This window comes from Trichosurus vulpecula, chromosome 3 (assembly GCF_011100635.1).
Source record: "Trichosurus vulpecula isolate mTriVul1 chromosome 3, mTriVul1.pri, whole genome shotgun sequence".
In the NCBI taxonomy this organism is placed as follows: domain Eukaryota; kingdom Metazoa; phylum Chordata; class Mammalia; order Diprotodontia; family Phalangeridae; genus Trichosurus; species Trichosurus vulpecula.
Genome location: NC_050575.1, coordinates 391,184,864 through 391,204,172, shown reverse-complemented (window position 1 = coordinate 391,204,172; position 19,309 = coordinate 391,184,864).

Below are 19,309 nucleotides of genomic sequence, written 5' to 3'. Positions count from 1 at the left end.
GCCTGGCCATGAACTGAATCAGCGACTTAAGAGGGGCTTGCCTTCCCCTGCTTACCCCTTTTTTACCTTGGCTCTGAGGAATGGGCCTAGGGGTATTCGTTCCTGTCCTGTGCTTGTCCTCAGTTTCAGGTGCCAGAGGAGGTGATCCTCTCTGACTAGTAGTTTGAGCAGTAGAGACCTCAGAGCCAGGACTACAGGTGGGATATTTCAGCCAGCCAGGCTGGCACAGAAGCCCCGAGAAGCCAGGATGCCTGGGACTAGAGCAGGAGAGTGATTTTGGACTAAGAGCTGGGATTGTCCTCTATGGGTTCCAAGCTAAGTCATGAAGCTAATCCTCTGCAAAGACCAAAGTGGTGCCAACGGGAGAGAAGGAGAACTGCCTCCCACGGGTTGAAAAGAGCATGTTTGTTGTTTGTGATTATACCTTTTGGTGCAAATATTCCTTTTAAACATCGAATTAGAAATAGAAAAATGCTTCCAGCCAGTAGATGAAATGAGGTGACATTGCAAAGGAAGTATGTCACTGATTACTTCAAAAATTGCTCATGCCCCCATGGGGCTTGGGATAAAAACAGAAAGCTAGTTCAGAATAGGATGTTCCAGGTGTGGGCTTGGCTGGTACCCACTAAGTCCTGGAGGAGGATCATTTGGTAGAGAGGAGAGAAGCTCTGTCTGCTAGATCCTCCTCCCCAAATAAGCAGAGGAAGACCTTGCAGACTTTATAAGGTTAGATGATTTAGGACTTCTTACATGTAATATTGCCACTGAGTACCTACAGGACAGAAGTGGCCAATGGTAGTGTCTGCACTGGGAGCTGGTTGATGTATTAGTGACTAATTAGACTTTCTGAGGAAAGGTGGCTTCAGCTCTCTATGAGGAGCCCAGCAGAAAGTCCATGCCTAAGAGGAAGTTCACATGAACTCCATGAAGGGGAGAAACCATGAGTCACGAGTCATCCCTTTTCCCCATGTGCAGCTTGTGGGAGAATGTGCTCCTAGTCTAGAGGGATGTTTTTACTCTTCTATCTTACTAACTACTTAATGTAAAATGTTTATGGGGGGGGGGGCAGAGCCAAGATGGAGGCTGGTAAGCAGGGACTAGCGTGAGCTCCATACCGAGTCCCTCCAAAAACCTATAAAAAATGGCTCTGAACCAATTCTAGGATGGCAGAACCCACAAAACAGCAGAGGGAAGCAGCGCTCCAGCCCAGGACAGCCTGGATGGTCTCTGGGTGAGGTCTATCCCACACGGAGCTGGGAGCTGGGAACGGAGTGGAGCAGAGCCCAGCATGAGAGGCGTGGACCAACAAGACCAGCAACCGGGCAGAGCATGCCCTAGCACCCTGAATCAGTGAGCTGCGGCAGTTACCAGACCTCTCAACCCACAAACACCAAAGACAGCAGAGAAGGTTAGTGGGAAAAGCTGCGGGAGTGGAAGGAGTTCGCTGTTCAGCTTCCAGCCCCAGGGGCAGCGTAGGTGAGGCAGCTACAGCTGTTGTTGCTTCCAGCTCCAGGCCCACCTGGTGGGAGGAATTAAGGGGCGGATCAGAGCAGGAGTGCACAGCCTGCTGAAGATCTAAGCCCAGTCTGGGTTGGGGGTTCTTGGGGAAGGAGTAGTGCTGGTGGGGCAAAGCCAGCGCCTCCCCCCCAAACGTGGAACATAGAACTCTCTAGTCTACAAGCAGTCATACCCCACTGAAAAACTCAAAGGTCAAGTTAGTTGGCTGGGAATATGGCCAGGCAGCGAAAATGCACCAAGATTCAGTCTCAGACTTTGCATTCTTTCTTTGCTGACAAAGAAGACCAAAACATACAGCCTAAAGAAGACAACAAAGTCATAGAGCCTACAACAAAAGCCTCCAAGAAAAACATGAACTGGTCCCAGGCCATGGAAGAGCTCAAAAAGGATTTGGAAAAGCAAGTTAGAGAAGTAGAGGAAAAATTGGGAAGAGAAATGAGAAGGATGCGAGAAAAACATGAAAAACAAGTCAATGACTTGCTAAAGGAGACCCAAAAAAATACTGAAAAATACACTGAAGAAAACAACACCTTAAAAAACAGACTAACTCAAATGGCAAAAGAGCTCCAAAAAGCCAACGAGGAGAAGAACGCCTTGAAAGGCAGAATTAGCCAAATGGAAAAGGAGGTCCAAAAGACCAGTGAAGAAAATACTACTTTAAAAATTAGATTGGAGCAAGTGGAAGCTAGTGACTTTATGAGAAATCAAGATATTATAAAACAGATCCAAAGGAATGAAAAAATGGAAGACAATGTGAAATATCTCATTGGAAAAACCACTGACCTGGAAAATAGATCCAGGAGAGATAATTTAAAAATTATTGGACTGCCTGAAAGCCATGATCAAAAAAAGAGCCTAGATATCATCTTTCAAGAAATTATCAGGGAGAACTGCCCTTATATTCTAGAGCCACAGGGCAAAATAGAAATTGAAAGAATCCATCGATCTCCTCCTCAAATAGATCCCAAAAAGAAATCTCCCAGGAATATTGTCGCCAAATTCCAGAGCTCCCAGATCAAGGAGAAAATACTGCAAGCAGCCAGAAAGAAACAATTTGAGTATTGTGGAAACCCAATCAGAATAATCCAAGATCTGGCAGCTTCTACATTAAGAGATCGAAAGGCTTGGAATGCAATATTCCGGAGGTCAATGGAGCTAGGATTAAAACCTAGAATCACCTACCCAGCAAAACTGAGTATCACACTCCAAGGCAAAATATGGATTTTCAATAAAATAGAGGACTTTCAAGCTTTCTCAGTGAAAAGACCAGAACTGAATAGAAAATTTGACTTTCAAACACAAGAATCAAGAGAAGCATGAAAAGGTAATCAAGAAAAAGAACAAGAAAAAGAAATTGCAAGGGACTTACTAAAGGTGAACTGTTTTGTTGACATTCCTACATGGAAAGATGACAAGTATGATTCATGAGACCTCAGTATTAGGGTAGCTGAAGGGAATATGCATACATATATGTTTATGTATATATATATGGGTGAATGTGTATGTATGTATATATCTATGTGTGTGTGTATATATATATATAGAGAGAGAGAGAGGCGGGGGGAGAGTGGACACAGGGTGAGTTGAAGATGAAGGGAAGATATCTAAAAGAAATAAAATCAAATTAAGGGATGAGAGAGGAACATACTAAGAGAGGGAGATAAGGAGAGATAGAATGGGATGGATTATCTCCCATAAAGGTGGTAAGAGGAAGCAGTTCTGTGGGAGGAGGGGAGAGGGCGGATGAGAGGGGAATGAGTGAACATTGCTCTCATCAGATTTGGCCTAAAGAGGGAATACCATACATACCCAATTGGGAATCTTACCCCACAGGAAAGAAGAGGGAAGAAGATAAAAAAAAATGGGGGGGATGATGGAGGGGAGGGCAGATGGGGGTGGCGGGTCAAGGGAGAAAATTCAATAAAGGGGGATGGGTTGGGAAGGAGCAAAATATAGTTAGTCTTTCACAACATGAGTATTGTGGAAGGGTTATACATAATGATACACATGTGGCCTATGTTGAATTGCTTGACTTCTTAGGGAGGGTGGGTGGGAAGGGAAGAGGGGAGAGAATTTGGAACTCAAAGTTTTAAAAACAGATGTTCAAAAACAAACAAAAATGTTTTTGCATGCAACTAGAAAATAAGATACACAGGCAATGGGGCGTAGAAATTTATCTTGCCCTACAAGAAAGGAAGGGAAAAGGGGATGAGAGGGGAGTGGGGTGACAGAGGGGAGCGCTGACTGGGGAATAGGGCAACCGGAATATACGCCATCTTGGAGTGGGGGGGAGGATAGAAATGGGGAGAAAATTTGTAATTCAAACTCTTGTGAAAATCAATGCTGAAAACTAAATATGTTAAATAAATTTAAAAACAAAACAAAAAGAAAAAAAATGTTTAGTAGGTCTGGCTAGCTAATTGCTATCAACCGGTAATCACTAGCAAGCACACTAGTGGGGACCTCTGAGTGATTAGACTAGAAAACTACTCCCAATACCTGAAGCTTACCGAGAGTAGAAAAAAACCACATGCTCTCCGGGGACCCAACCTGCCAATATGAACAGGGACTGGGAATATAGCCCAGAGCCTGAGCTATACTTATATATGTACATGCTATCTCCCCTGAGAGAACCTAAGCTTCTTAAATGAGTCTTTATAGGATCCCCTCTAGTGGCTATTTCTGGCAATTTGCACTCATAGGCTACAGGCTGGGTCCCCAAGGAGGTTACTATTACCCAAGGTTCTGAGAGTATTCTGTAGGTCTGTAATCATTTATTTATTCATTCATTCGTTCATTCATTCATTTTTTTGAGCCTGGGTCTCTCTGCTTCATCGAGGGCCTGATCCTACTTTTGAAGGATATGGAAACTTTGACCTGTTCTGTTTGTGATCGAGGCCAGTTCAACCCTCCTTAGACAGCCTAAGCTAACAATGGGGTGAACCTTGTTCCCAGGGATTCATCCCATTGGTGATAGACTCAACACAGAGACCCAATCAGCTTTAGCCCTACTGTAGCTCAGCCTGAGTCTGAGACATCTACTGGCCTCCACCTCTCAGAAGTAGAGATTATAGGCATGTGCTGGTGGTCCTTTACTTCTAAAATTATGGCTTAATACTAGTGTGTTTACAACCATAATAGTCAGCCACTAGATATAGTTAGCCAAAAGCAAAAGCATTTACCAAGATGGCAAAGTAAAAACCATAGCTATTTTGGGTGTTAGCTTAGGCTAAGGAAGGGTGAACTGGCCTAGATCACAAATGGAGCAGGTCAAAGCTTCCATATCCTTCAAAGACCGAATCTGGCTTTCAATGACATAGAGACCCAGGCTCAAAAAAATAAAGGAATAAATATTTTGGTGGGGTAAGCCCAAAACCTGAGACCCATTGTCCAACAAATACACATAGTATCAATGGGTAGGGTAGGCACAAACCTAGAGTACACTGGTGGTAAGGGAGTTACGTGAGGAACATATCTGGCCAAGGCAGTTCATGGAACTCACCATAGGGTCATAAAGGCCTTTCTCATCTCATCTCACACCACTCTTTCTCTGGCCTTGGTGTCTCTGCTAAGCAGTTTGATCCCTAGGCAAGCTCCTCTCTGCAGCTCACATCCCAGTTGCAAGGACTAATTCTCTCTTTAAACCATTTATCCATGGTTGGCTCTCTTCTCTACTTCCAAGGGCTGCTTCTTTCCCAGAATATCTCTCTCTCTCTCTCTCTCTCTCTCTCTCTCTCTCTCTCTCTCTCTCTCTCTCTCTCTCTGCCTCCCTCCCTCTCTTTCTCTCTCTCTCTCTCTCTCTCTCTCTCTCTGTTTCTTTCTGTCTCTGTCTTTCTGTGTCTCTCTGTCTCTGTCTCTGTCTGTCTCCCAACTTCTCTGTCTGCCTCTGTGTCTCTGTTTCTCTGTCCATCTCTCTGTCTAAGCCTCCAGAGCTAGATGCTGTGTCCCCTACTTGGTAAAAGTAGTTTCAATGCAAGACTCCATCAAGAATGGGGGAGATGAGTTATGGTAAAGAAAAACATCATCTCTTTACTTTGCTGCCTTCTGGAAAAGGTTCAGAGGTCACACTCCCACAGCACCATTCCAGCAGTGACCATCCTGAAGGCTGAGGGTCTGAGTTTCTAATGACTCCCAGGGGTGTGGCCAGTCTTCTGACGGGCAGTAATAGCTTGCTCTTGTAATTCCATCAGAGAAACATTTTCACACTTTGAAAAGGAGTACCAGAGTGTTGATATCTCTTTAGGGGCAGGTAGGTGGCATTGTGGCCTGGCACTAGGCCTAGACTCAGGAAAACCTGAGTTCAACTCTGACCTCAGACATACTTCCTAGCTGTGTGACCCTGGGCAAGTCACTTAATCCTGTTTGCCTCAATTTCCTCATCTGTAAAATGAGCTGGAGAAGAAAATGGCAAACCAGTTCAGTGTCTTTGCCAAGAAAACCCCAAATGTGGTTACAGAGAGTCAGACGTGACTGAACAAGCTACCTCTCTCCGTGATTTGATCCACTGGGGTGGGGTGGAAATTAATTAATAAGGAGACAGTTACCCCCTTTGGGCTGGCTAACACAGTGCCTGATTCATGATGACACTCAACAAATATTATTAATCTATCGCAGATTCCTCCATGTCCATTTTATTATAATTGTATAGTAAAAAGAGGACTGGATTTGAGGTGAGAGAATTTTGACTTGAATCTCAGCTTTGCCATCTATTTGACCTTTGGCAATTCCTATAACTTTTCTGCACATCATTTTTTTCATCTATAAAATAAGGGGACTGGGAGTGATCAGTAATGTTCCCAGAGTACAGATAAATGTAGTCCCTATAAGCTCTAGGGATCCTTAGCCTTACAGGCAAGTTGGATGGTACAGTGGACAGAGCAACTGGGTCTAGGGCCAGCCTAGACCCGAGTTCAAATACAAACCCACACAAAATTCTACTTCTTGCAGGCCTCTAGGCCCTAGCCCTAACTCTGATACTTAATTCACTAGACGGACAGCAGAAAGGGTATTGAACTTTGGAGTCAGAAAAAGCTGAGTTCAAATCCTGCCTTAGGTCCTTATTAGTTGTGTGATCCTGGACAAGTCACTTAACCTCTATTTGCCCTGGGGATAATAATAGCACCCATCCCCCAGGGTTGTTGTGAAGCTCAAATGAGATAATAACTGTGAAGTTCCTGGCATGTAGTAAGAAATATATAAATGGTAGCTATTATTATTATCATGACGCCCACTCGGACTGATGAGTCAGGTCCCATAGAAGACTGGCTGCATCTCTCCCTTGGGTCCTAGGGGTATCGCTGAAAGATTGGCATGTATTTCTCTAATGCTCCCCAGCTTGAGTCCTCTTTTCAGTGTGCTCTCCCCAATATAAATTGCCAGGTACAGCCAGTATCTACTTTATGTCACCATCTAGTGATCAATGATCTGGATCACTTTGAGCAATAAACATCATTTTAGCTTTAACAAAAGGCTTTTTGCTGAGAAGACGCAGCAAGAGCATAAGTACAAATACATTTCCCTTAACATCAGGAGCCCATTTTCCAGCTTTACCATTTCAGTCCTTGAGGGGAGTGGGGTCAAATTGAAAGCAGTTGCTATAAGGGTCCCCCTCCCCACCCAAGTTCACTTCCCAATATGGCAATGAGTCACTATCTCTCCCTTTTGGCTGCCTTCCATCCACTGCTATTCTGGGTCAGGCAGGTTGCTCCTCAAAATCTACCTGCCTGCAAAGTCTGCAATGGACCCCACCTTTGGCAGCTCATCTTCCCCATCATTTAAAGTTCACAAGGGCACGCTATAGTCATATATTCCTCAGAACAGGAAAGAATGGGGGGGGGGTGGGATAAAGGAACCAAGGCCCATATTCAGAGGTCACCTGTTGGTTCAAGTGAGGAGAGGCTTAAGGCTTGTCTTCTTCACTCAAACCAGCCAGACAGGAAAGAAGTCCAAATCATCTGCCGAGTACCTTTTCTAAGCCAGAAGTCAACCAAAAGGTTCCTCTTTTTCATGCAGTAAGTAGATCTGAAACAATACCTGTGTATGCTCTGAAGTCCATGGGGATTACATAACCAGAGTAGTCAACAAGCATTTATTATGTGCCAGGTGCTGAGCTAACGGCAGGAAATAGAAACATAAGCAATGAGAAAGTCAGTGCTTGCCCTGAAGGAGTTTCCATTCCTAGGGGCAGCTAACATGTAAGAGATGCTTAAGGCAAGGTGGGGGCGGGGGAGAGTAATGAATCTTGGGGTGGGGGAAGAAATGATGGCAGCAAAGTCTAGAGGGCGGCCAGGTGAGAAATGAAGACCACCCCGTGCTTGCTCACGAGAACTTGGCCATTTGCCATTGCTCCTGCAAAGAAGTATTTAGGGCGACTGTGTCTGCAGAATATTGCGTATTTTGTCAAACTTGCTACCTCTATCTTCGCTTAACTGTTTTTGCTTAACTGTTCTTCAGTACAAGGAAGCATTCAGTTGCAGGAGTTCAGGAGGTGGCAGGGTTGGGGTGGAAGTAGATATTCAGAAATGATTATGATATAAAAATAATAGACGTCAATAAAGTTTATTTTTAAAAAATTAAATGAGATTAGAGCAGATTATCTCTAAAACAGCTTGAAAACCTATGATCCCTTTGTTTGGAAAAACCCATCTTGTTTCAGTCAAACTAAGGGGTAAAGAGGGATTTTTTCACACTTGGTCAATGTAATTTGGGGCAGAGGTTCTTAATCAGGAGTCCAGGAATGGATTTGAGGGGGAGGGGTGTCCATGAACTTGGATGGAGAAAAAAACCACATCTTTATTTTCACTATTTTCACTCTAACTGAAATTTAACATTTCCTTTGATTATTATTTTTTTTCAGTTTTTTTAAAATTTATTTAATATATTTGGTTTTCAGCATTGATTTTCACAAGAGTTTGAATTACAAATTTTCTCCCCATTTCTACCCTCCTGCCCACTCCAAGATGGCATATATTCTGGTTGCCCCGTTCCACAGTCAGCCCTCCCTTCTGTCACCCCACTCCCCTCAAATCCCCTTTGCCCTTCCTTTTTTGTAGGGCAAGATAAATTTCTACACCCTATTGCCTGTGTATCTTATTTCCTGGTTGCATGCAAAAACTTTTTTTGTTTGTTTATGAACATCTGTTTTTAAAACTTTGAGTTCCAAATTCTCTCCCTTTTTCCCTCCCCACCCACCCTTCCTAAGAAGGCAAGCAATTCAACATTGGCCACATGCGCATCATTATGCAAAACCCTTCCACAATACTCATGTTGTGAAAGACTAACTATATTTTGCTCCTTCCTAACCTATCCCCCTTTATCCAGTTTTCTCCCTTGACCCTGTCCCTTTTCGAAAGTGTTTGTTTTTGATTACCTCCTCCCGTATCTGCCCTCCCTTCTATCATCCCCCCTTTTTTATCTTCCTCCTTCTTTCCTGTGGGGTAAGATACCCAATTGAGTGTGTATGGTATTCCCTCCTCAGGTCAAATCCAATGAGAGCAAGATTCACTTATTCCCCCTCACCTGCCCCCTCTTCCCTTCCTACAGAAGTGCTTTTTCTTGCCACTTTTAGGCAAGATAATTTACCCCATTCTATCTCTCCCTTTCTCCCTCTCTCAGTATATTCCTCTTTCATGCCTTAATTTGATTTTTTTTTAGATCTCTGATTATTATTTTAAAAGCAAAACATCATTCTGAGAAGCAATCCTAGGCTTTATTATGCTGCCAAAGGGATCTATCCATAAAAAAAGACTGAGAACCTCTGGCTTAGGAAAACTAGCACCCCCTTGAGGCCACACAGGGTTATAGCAGAGACTGTTCCAGTTACCCAGACAGGGGACAGAACTGAGGTCAATAAGTGTCAGATTGCCAGTTGTTTTTGGCAAAGGTACTGGAGTTATTTGCCATTTCCTTCTCCAGCACATTTTACAGATGAGGAAACGGAGGCAAACAGCGTTAAGTGACTTGCCCAGGGTCACTAGTAAATGTCTGAGGTCAAATTTGAACTCAGGAAGATGGAGTTTCATGACTCCAAGCCCAGCGCTCTATGCACTATGATGCCACCTAGCTGCCCGTGGGTACCAGGGCATAGCTGTGATTGATGATTCCTTCCCATCTGGTGTTTCTCCTTAAATACATGAGCAGAACCTTTGAGGAGATGGTCTTTAAGAGCCCCTTAACCTCCTGTGAGGAAGGGAGGGTGGCTATTATTCTAGCCAGTTGTAGTGAAAAGACAGATGGGGTCAAAGCTGAGAAATGGGTCCAAGTGTGAGGCCTTCTACTTGCTACCCTGTTTGACCCTGGGAAACTCAAGGGGCCATAGATTTAGAGCTGGAAGGAACCTTAGAACATACCTAGTCTAGTCTTGTAACTCAGTTCACTGCTGAGGAAGCTGAGGGTCTGTGATGTTGTCTAAGCCATACAGGTAAAGACAAATCCAAGTTTTACCTCTGTCCTCCATGCCCTCCATGCACCTGTCCACTCAGTTTCTTCATTTGTGAAATGGAGGCATTGGCTTAGGTGGTGATCTCAAAGATCCCTTCTTGCTCTAAACCTGCTGACCTGTGGCACACAGTGGAAAAAGCAGGGGCTCTGGAATTAAAGAACCTCCTCCTCTGGTGCTTACTACCTGCGTGACTTTTGTGGTTCTGTCATTTCGGTAGTGCCTGACTCTTCATGACCCCGTTTGAGGTTTTCTTAGCAGAGATACTGGAGGGTCTGCCATTGCCTTCTCCAGCTCATTTTACAGATGAGGAAACTGAGGCAAATAGGGTTCAGTGACTTGTCCAGGATCACACAGCTAGGAAGTGTCTGAGGCTGGATTTGAACTCAGGAAGATGAATGCTTCTCTCTGCACCACGTAGCTGCCCTTAGGCAAATGTGACCCTAGACCAATCATTTAATGTCCCTGGGTCTCATTTCATCATCTGTAAAATGAGGAAGCTGGGACTGGGTGGCCCCTCCAGCTCTAAATAGGTGATGCTATGACCTCTCTCAGAGCCCTCTTTGCAGGTTGGGCATCTTCCTCATCCTCGACCTGTGATCAGGGCCCTACCTATAGCACCACACCAGCCAGGAGGGCCACTACTGTCCATGCCTTGGCCCAGCTCCCAAGGAAAGCTGGGGAGGGAGCTGGTGGGCCAGGAAGTTCTGCCCAAAGAGTCCTTGTTATTGCCAAGATCAGCAGACTCTTGAACATCACTGAGTGAGTGAGTAATGTGGGGGTGGTGGGGAGGGAGGGGGGAAGAGCAGGGAGCTGGTGAAAGGAGCCCATCAGTCTGTGCCAATTTAGCTGGGATCTGTTGAGCGTGGTCCAGGCAGCAATTATGATCGGCTAAGAGTTCCCCAGGCTGTCTCCTTTCTTCTCTAGATACTGTGACAAAGCGAGATTAGAGTCATTATTTTGCTATCCATTTCAGAAACAGCTGCTCCCCTTAAAGACTTTCTTCAAAGTCCAGCCCTAAAAGAGAGCAGCATTGTTCACGCCTCAAAAGGAGGCTTAGGATGTGCCGCTGGAAGGGCTGTCTACACAATTGCCCACTGGGTGCTGGCGGCTCCTGGGGCGGCCCCCCCTCGTTCTGTCTGGGGTTCTTCATTTTCTCTCTTCTTGGGCTCTCAGAATGTCCTTGGGATGAATGGGGCCTGATGCCCAAGTGGCCAAGCTCAGGAGAGGCCAGGCCCAGGAAAGAGGTGACAATCCTAGACTCAGGCTTAGAACTGAAGAGTTTGAAGCCAGCATTGATAACCAGAGGAGGTCTATGCACTCCTAGCCCTTTGGGACAAGCATTGTACCCAAGGAGCTCTGAGGGCAAAGCAAGAAAAAAATGAATGCCCCCAGTTGGAGACAGGTGCCTCCCACCAAATGAGAGAGGAGGGCAGGGGTGGTCAGAGATGTAACTAGGATGAGGCAACTTGTGCTTTGCCCTTGAGGAGCTGATTTTAGAGGGCACTGACAACACCCAGTCTTTTGGCAGCCTGGGATGAACTCCTCCCCCATCATGCCTTACCCATTAGCTTCTTCATATCCTGGCTATGTCTCTGCCAACAGGGTGCTATTCTGCCCTTCCCACACCTACCCCCCACCAACATGTGTACATACGCAACTAAGGGTGCCTTTCATGCTGCTTGCCCTGAACATGGCTTGGGGGGACTTGCCCCAAGCGTACAAATTTCAAGTTCTAATTCTGAAACTGGATAATCTTCTAAGAGGTGGTGGTGGTGGGGTTCCCCACTTCTAAAAGTTTTTATTAAAATAAGAATAATTCACATTTTTTACAGTGCTTCAAGGTTTGCAAAAGTGCTGTGTGAACATTATACCCTCGGAGGCAAGTGTTTACAAGGTAAACTCCTTCAGGGCAGGGACTGTTTTTCCTTCCTTCCTTCTTCCTTTCTTTCCTTCTTTTTCCTTCCTTCCATTCTTTATTCCTTTCTTCCTTTCTTTCCTACTTTTTCCTTCCTCCCTTTTCTTCTTTATTCCTTCCTTTCTTCCTTTCTTTCCTTCTTTGTCCTTCTTCCTTTTTCTTCTTTATTCGTTCCTTCCTTTCTTTCCTTCTTTTTCCTTCCTTCCTTCCTTCCTTCCTTCTTTCTTTCCTTCTTTCTTTCTTTTTTCTCTCTTCCTTTCTCTCTTTCTTTTCCCTGCACTTGGCAAAATGCCTACCAGATTATATGCCCTTAATGAATGCATGTTGATTGGCTGATCTTCATTTTTAGGTGAGTAGCCCAAGACTTAGAGAGGTGAGGTTATCTTGCCCAGGCTCATATAGCCAGGAAGCATCAGAGGCAGTTTTTGAACCCAGGCCTTCCTAAGTCCTAAACTCTACCCCTCTACCCTAGGCTGCTTCTTAAGCAGGAAGGCACCGGGTGACTGAGGGAATTCTTGTTCAGGGTAGGCTGGATGGCTTCTGAGGCCCCTCCCACTTCTGACAGTCAGTGACCTCCAGCCATGGTGGGCAAGGTGAATTACCTCCTGGTTAAGGCTTCCTACAAGACCAACCCCTGTCTCCACCTGGGAGGAAAGAGTCTTGGCTTTCCAGAGGCCACAGCCAGGGGGAAGGACATCTGCAGTAAGAACAACAGTGGGTACCTAAGCTCAAATTGCCTGGGAGCATGTTGGCACGCAAACCCAGCCTGATTTTATACCACCCACCACTCCTACCTGTCAGTCACCATCCTTGGGCTCCTTCTGTCTCATCCAGATAATCTCAGTGTCCTCCTAAACCCCTCACTCCCACTCACCACACACATCCCATCTGTTGTCAGATCTTGGGATTTCTACCTTTAGAGCATCTCTCCTGTATATCCCCTCTGTCCACATATGCAGACACTAGCCTCATTTGGGCTCCCATCATTTCTCATGTGGACCATAGAAATAGCCTCAAGTCTATTCAATCAACCAATCAATAAACATTTATTCAGTGCCTACTAGGTGCCAGGCACCATGCTAAGTGCTGGGCATACAAACAGAGGCAAAAGACAGTCCCTGCCCTCAAGAAGTTTACAATCTAATAGCGAAGACAATGTGAAAACAAATATATACAAAGCACACTCCATACAGGATAAATAGGAAGTAACAAAGAGAAGACACTGGAATTAATGGGGAGTGGGAAAAGCATCCTGGAGGAGGTAGGATTTTAATTGGAACATGAAAGAAGCCAGGGAGACTCCTGAGAGTCCGAGTGGAGGAGAGAGAGCATTCTAGGCATGGAGGACAACCAGAGAGAATGCCCAGAGCCAAGAGACGGAGCGTCTGGTTTGTAGAACAGCCAGGAGGCCAGTGCCACTGGATGGAAGAGTACATGTGGAGAAGTAAGATGGAAGAAGACTGGAAAGGGGGTGGGGGAAGGGCTAGGTTATGGAGGGTCAAACAGAGCATTTTGGATTTGCTCCTGGAGGCAGAAGGGAATCACTGGAGCTTACTGAGTGGGGGGTGGGAGGGGAGGGTGATGTGATGGAATCTGCACTTTAGGAAAATCACTGAATTTGGAGCAGGACTTGGGGTGGGGAGATTCACCAGCAGATGTTGCAATAGTCCAGGTGCACCAGAGCAATGGCGGTGTCAGAGGAGAGAAGGGCGTGTATTCTAGAGATGTTGCAAAGATGAAATCCATCCTCTGCTTAGATGCCAAAGTCATCTTCCTAAATCCCAAGTCTAACTCTCTCACCCCTTTGGTCCATATACGCTAATAGCTCCCTAGTACTTCCAGAATCAAATATGAAATCCTTTGTATGGCTTCTGAAAGCTTTCATAACTTCCTCCCATCTTTACTCACTACTCCCCTCTATGAATTTCTACAATCCCACTACACTTGCCTTTCTCTTCCTCACACATGACCCTCTATCTCCCAATTCTCCCTTTTCACCGGCTCTCCCCCATGCCTAGAATTCTCTTTATTTGTCTCCTAGCTTACTTGGCTTCCTTCAAGACTCAGCTCAATTCTCACTTCCTATGATCACCCTTTCCTGGTTCCTTCCTCCCTGCTTAGGGACCCTCTGAAATTATGTTCTGTACAAATGGTGGGGGCAGAGGGGGGGCAGAAAGAACACCTTACATTCACTCTTCCTTCCTCCCCTGGTTCCAAGAATTCTCAGAGCCCATTCAGGACTGCCCAAGGTGGAAAGGGCCACCAGAACCAGGAGGTGCCCTCTCCTCTTGCTTTCCCCTGTGGCCCAGCCACTTGACTGCTCATAGGATTTAGAAGCCATGGGAGTCAACAGTTCTATTTCTTCTGATGAGGTGGAGGACCACCAGGCCTTACCATCCACCCTGCTGTTGTCTCTTAAGTTACTCTAGACCTCATTATTTAACCTGCATCTATGCCCTGCAGTGCCATGGCACTAGTCATGTAATTTAAGGATCTCCAAGTGGTGTCATCTACACCCACGATGCACCCTTCCAACTTGAAAGACTTTCCATCATTGCTGCAGCTCAACTCTTTTAATATGTTGTCTCCTCCAGTGAGAGCTCCTTGAGAGGAGGGACAATCCCATTTTTCCTATTTGTATCCCCAGCACTTGGCACATTGCTTAATAAATATTTTCATTCATTCATTTTTACTGTACATAGTTATTTGCATGTTGTTTTCTCCATTAGAATGTGAGCTTCTTGAGGGCAGGGACTATGTTTTTGCCTTTCTTCATATTCCCAGGACATTAGCATAGCACCTACCACATAATGAGCTCTTAATAAATGCTTAATAACTCACTGACTGATTTCCCCACTGTGGCATCCCTCTCCTTCAAAATACGGTTGGCAGAGGCATTTCCCAATGGCCCTTTGGGTACAGAGACAAGTACAGAACAGCAGCTAAAGGATTCTTCTTAGGCAGAAAGCCTGGTGGGCTTAGTCCTAAAGGCAATAAGACAGTGCCAATGCTGTCTTTTAGATGGCAACAGAAAGCCATGAGAAGCATTTGGGCAAAAAGAAAAAGTTACATCAGTACTTTTTGTAGCAGCAAAAAAAATGGAAGAAAAACAGGTATCTATCACTTGGAGAATGGTTGAAAAGGAATGTGATGGTAATAGATTATTATTGGGCCTTAAGAAATGATGACTCTGAGGAATTTATACAAACTTAGGAAGACTTTTATGAGCTGATGAAGAAGGAAGCAAGCAACAATCTGGTACCAGCAAAGAAATAGAGTGGTGGATCAGCAGACTAGATTACATACACAATGCATAGTATTAAACGACCATAGTAATTTAGTGTTTGATAAACCCAAAGATCCAACCTTTTGGGACAAGAACTCACTATTTGCAAAAACTACTGGGAAAACTGAAAAAAAAAAAAGAGTATGGCAAAAACTAGGTATAGACCAACATCTCTAGGTACTTGATTTAGACATAAAGGGTGATACCATAAGTAAATTTAGGGGAGCATGCAATAGTTTACCTGTCAGATCTATGGATAGGGAAGAATTTGTGACAAAACAAGAAATAGAGAGCATTACAAAATGTAAAATGGATAATTTTGATTATATTAAATTTTAAAAGTTTTGCAAAAACAAAACCAATGCAACCAAGATTAGAAAGAAAATGGAAAGCTGGGGAAAATTTTTTACATGTATCTCTGATAAAGGATTCATTTCTCAAATGTATAGAGAACTGAGTCAAATTGATGAAAATATGACCCATTTCCCAGGTGACAAATGGCTAAAGGATGTGAATGGACAGTTTTCAGACAAAGAAATCAAAGCTATCTCTAGTCATATGAAAAAATGCTCTAAATCATAGTTGATTAGAGAAATGCAAATTAAAACAACTCTGAGGTACCACGTTACACCTATCAAATTAACTACTGTAACAAAAAAGGAAAGTGATAAATGTTGGGGGGGAGTTGTGAACTGATCAACCAGTCTGGAGGACAATTTGGAACTATGCCCAAAGTACTACCAAACTATGTATGCCTTTTGACCCAGCAATACCACTACTAGATCTGTACCCCAAAGATATTTTTTAAAGGAAAAATGGTGTACTTGTACAAAAATATTTATAGCAGCTCTTTTTGTGGTGGCAAAGGATTAGAAATTGAAGGGATGCCCATCAATTGGGGAATGGCTGAACAAATTGTGATATATGAATGTAATGGAATACTATTGTTCTATAAATGAAGATTAGCAGTCAGATTTCAGAAAACCTGCAAAGACCTATATGAACTGATGCTGAGTGAAGTGAGCAGAACCAGGAGAACATTGTACACAGTGATAGCAACACAGTGTGATGACCAGCCCTGATAAACTTAGTTCTTCTTAACAATACGATGATCTAAGACAATTCCAAAAGACTCACGATGGAAAATGCTATCCACATCCAGAGAAAGAACTATGGCTTCCGAATGCAGATCGAAGCACACTATTCTCTCTTTTTCTTTCTTGTAGTTTTTCCCTTTTGTTCTGATTCTTCCTTCACAACATGACTAGTGTGGAAATACATTTAATATGATTGTACATGTATAGCCTATATCACATTACATGCTGTCTTGGGGAAGGGAAAGGAGAGAGAAGAAAAAAAGTAGGAACTCAAAATCTTACAAAAGTGAATGTTGAAATCTAAAACAAAAAGAAAAATAAAAATAAAAAAAGAAATGATAAACAGGATGATTTCAGAAAAATCTGGAAAGACTTATATGAACTGATGCAAAGTGAAGTGAGCAGAACCAGGAGAACATTGTATACAGTAATATCAATATTACGAGGATGATCTGTGGATGACTTACCTACTCCCAGCAATACAACGATCCAAGACAATTTCCAAGGACTCATGATGAAAAGTGCTATTACTGTGATACTTGGAATTAAGATTACAGTTTAGATCTATAATAAAGAACCCTGTTTTAGGAGAAGTTGTTGACCCCTTCCTGCATTACAGCACACATCCGCGTACCAAGAAGAAAATGTCTTGCCACACATTCCCATAATCCCCCGAGGGACCCCCACTCTCTTGCTTCAACCTGAATTAGCACAAGACCCTGTCTCAAGACTAAGGCTTTAGGAACAAGGAACTGACCCACACCCAAAGTGAACAAACAAGTCCTGTTATGGATTCCCCAATCAGTAAAATAATAAGGCAACATGAATGCAGTTAGGCCTCGAGGGGCCTCAAGGCCTGTTCCCATCAGCTAAAAAGGATATGGTTATGCAAAGACGGACATTTGCTAACATCCCTGTTCCTTGTGCCCAACCCTTGAGCAACGACCCATACAGTCAAGAAAAATATCTAACTGCTGAACCTCTGCTTCTATACCCTTTTGCTTGCTCAACCATTAATAACATAAAAATCTCTCCCTGAGCTCTGTTCGGGGCAGCTCTGATTTGGGTTGCTTGTGCCCCGGATGGCCGCCGGCTAATAAATTCTCCAATTAAAACTTATACTCTGTGATGTGTCTTGCTCGCTGCCGGTATAACATTACCTCCAGAGAAATAACTGATGGAGTCTGAATGCAGATCAAAGCATAGTATTTTTCACTTTCTTCCTTTTTTAGGGAGGGAGTGGGGAGGAATCTGAGTGCTCTTCCACAAAATGACTAATATGGAAATATATTTTACATGATCACACATGTGTAATCTGTATCAGATATTGCATATTGTCTCAGGGAGGGGGAAGGGATAGAATTTTGAACTCAAAAAAATTTTAAATGAAAGTTAAAAATCATCTTACATGTAATTGGGGGGGGGAATAAAATATTATTTAAAAAGGAGGGATCAAGTACAACTTGCAAGTACAACTAGAACAATTTATACAATGTACCAAATAATGTAAAGGAATGTAATGTAAAGACATCAGAGCTCCGGCCGACGGAATGATGAGTTCTGACTCTAAAAACTGATGGTGAAACATACTTCCCTCTGTGCAAAAGTGCTGGACCACAGGCATAGAATAAGGCATATATTTTCAGGCATGACCAGTGTGCTGGTTCGTTTTGCTTAAATATTCATCTTTGTTAGAAAGGAGGGATCTGTAGGTGGGTGGATTGGAGTTATTAGGAAGTACGCAAGCAAAAAAAAATCAACAGTAAAACATTTTATTTTAAAAAGATCACAGGAAGGAAGTTGTTGTATAAATGAAAAACTCCCAGAAGATACAGGGAATGGGAATGGGAAGAATGTTACAAAAGCTGTATTCTGGGTAGACACCAAAGAGCCTCAAACCCTGGCAGAATCGCAGAGAAGCCTGCCATTTGGCAAGTAAATAAACAGTCATTAGTATTGTTTGGAGTTAACTGCAAAGGAAAAAGTTTAATGGATAACTGAAGACTGCTGTCTCAGTGGCGTACAAAAGGACTAGAGGGTCTGTGGGGAGGAAGCCCCTGGGCAAAATGGCTTTTCACTTCTAGGCAGGCTTGAAGACACAGCTACCAGGACATGGGATCGCCAAAGATCACTGTTTGGGAAATGGTCTTTGAGATGACTGGTTCTTTTTAGTCTTCTTTGGGAGAAGTAACAGCAGTAGCCAAATATGTGTGGCTTCCTTTCGTCCTCTTCTTGGGATCCTTAGCTTCCAAGGCTCAGCTCAAATGCCACCTGTGGGAGCCATCTCCAGTCTTCCTGATCTATGTTTTTCCACTGGACCCAAATGGCTCCAGAGGAAAGAGTGAGGCTGCTGACTTTGCACAGCCCTCCCTCACTTAAATCCAATTCACTTGCAATGTCATAGCATCACCTTCCTGATGTCATGGTCCTCTTCGAGAACAAAGAACAAACAACAGCAAATGCCACCTTACCCACAGGCTTCTCCTTAGGGCCCCCACAATTCTTAGTGCCCTTCCCACTACCCCACAAAATACCTGCGTATTCATTTGTATGTCTTTTATATTAACATTTCCACATATGTGTTGCTTCCTCACAATAGAACACAAGCCCCTCCAGAACAGGTTTTGTTTTTAGTTTAGTTTCTGTCTTTATAGCCTCATGGGCCTAGCCCAGTACCTGGCACATAAAAGATGCTTAATAAGTGATTATTGGGTAGACAAATGAATGAATGAGACCCTCCTTCACTTCCAAAAATCTGAATTCTTTCACTGATTCCAGTGATGCCTAGGGCAAAAGGAAAAGGCTGGCCTTGGGAAAACCTGCAACAAAGGTAAAGCTTACTTGGGCGCTCTCCAACTTCCATTCATTCCTTTTCTTACCATCCATATTTCTGGGGTTCTGCTTTATATCCCCACTCTTTGTCCTCTGCTAGTACCTCTACTTACTATATGTGTGTGCACGTGCATGCACATATGTATATGTGTGTATATATGTGTGTGTGTATACACAGCTATGTATACCCATTCATGTATGTACATATACATACATATATA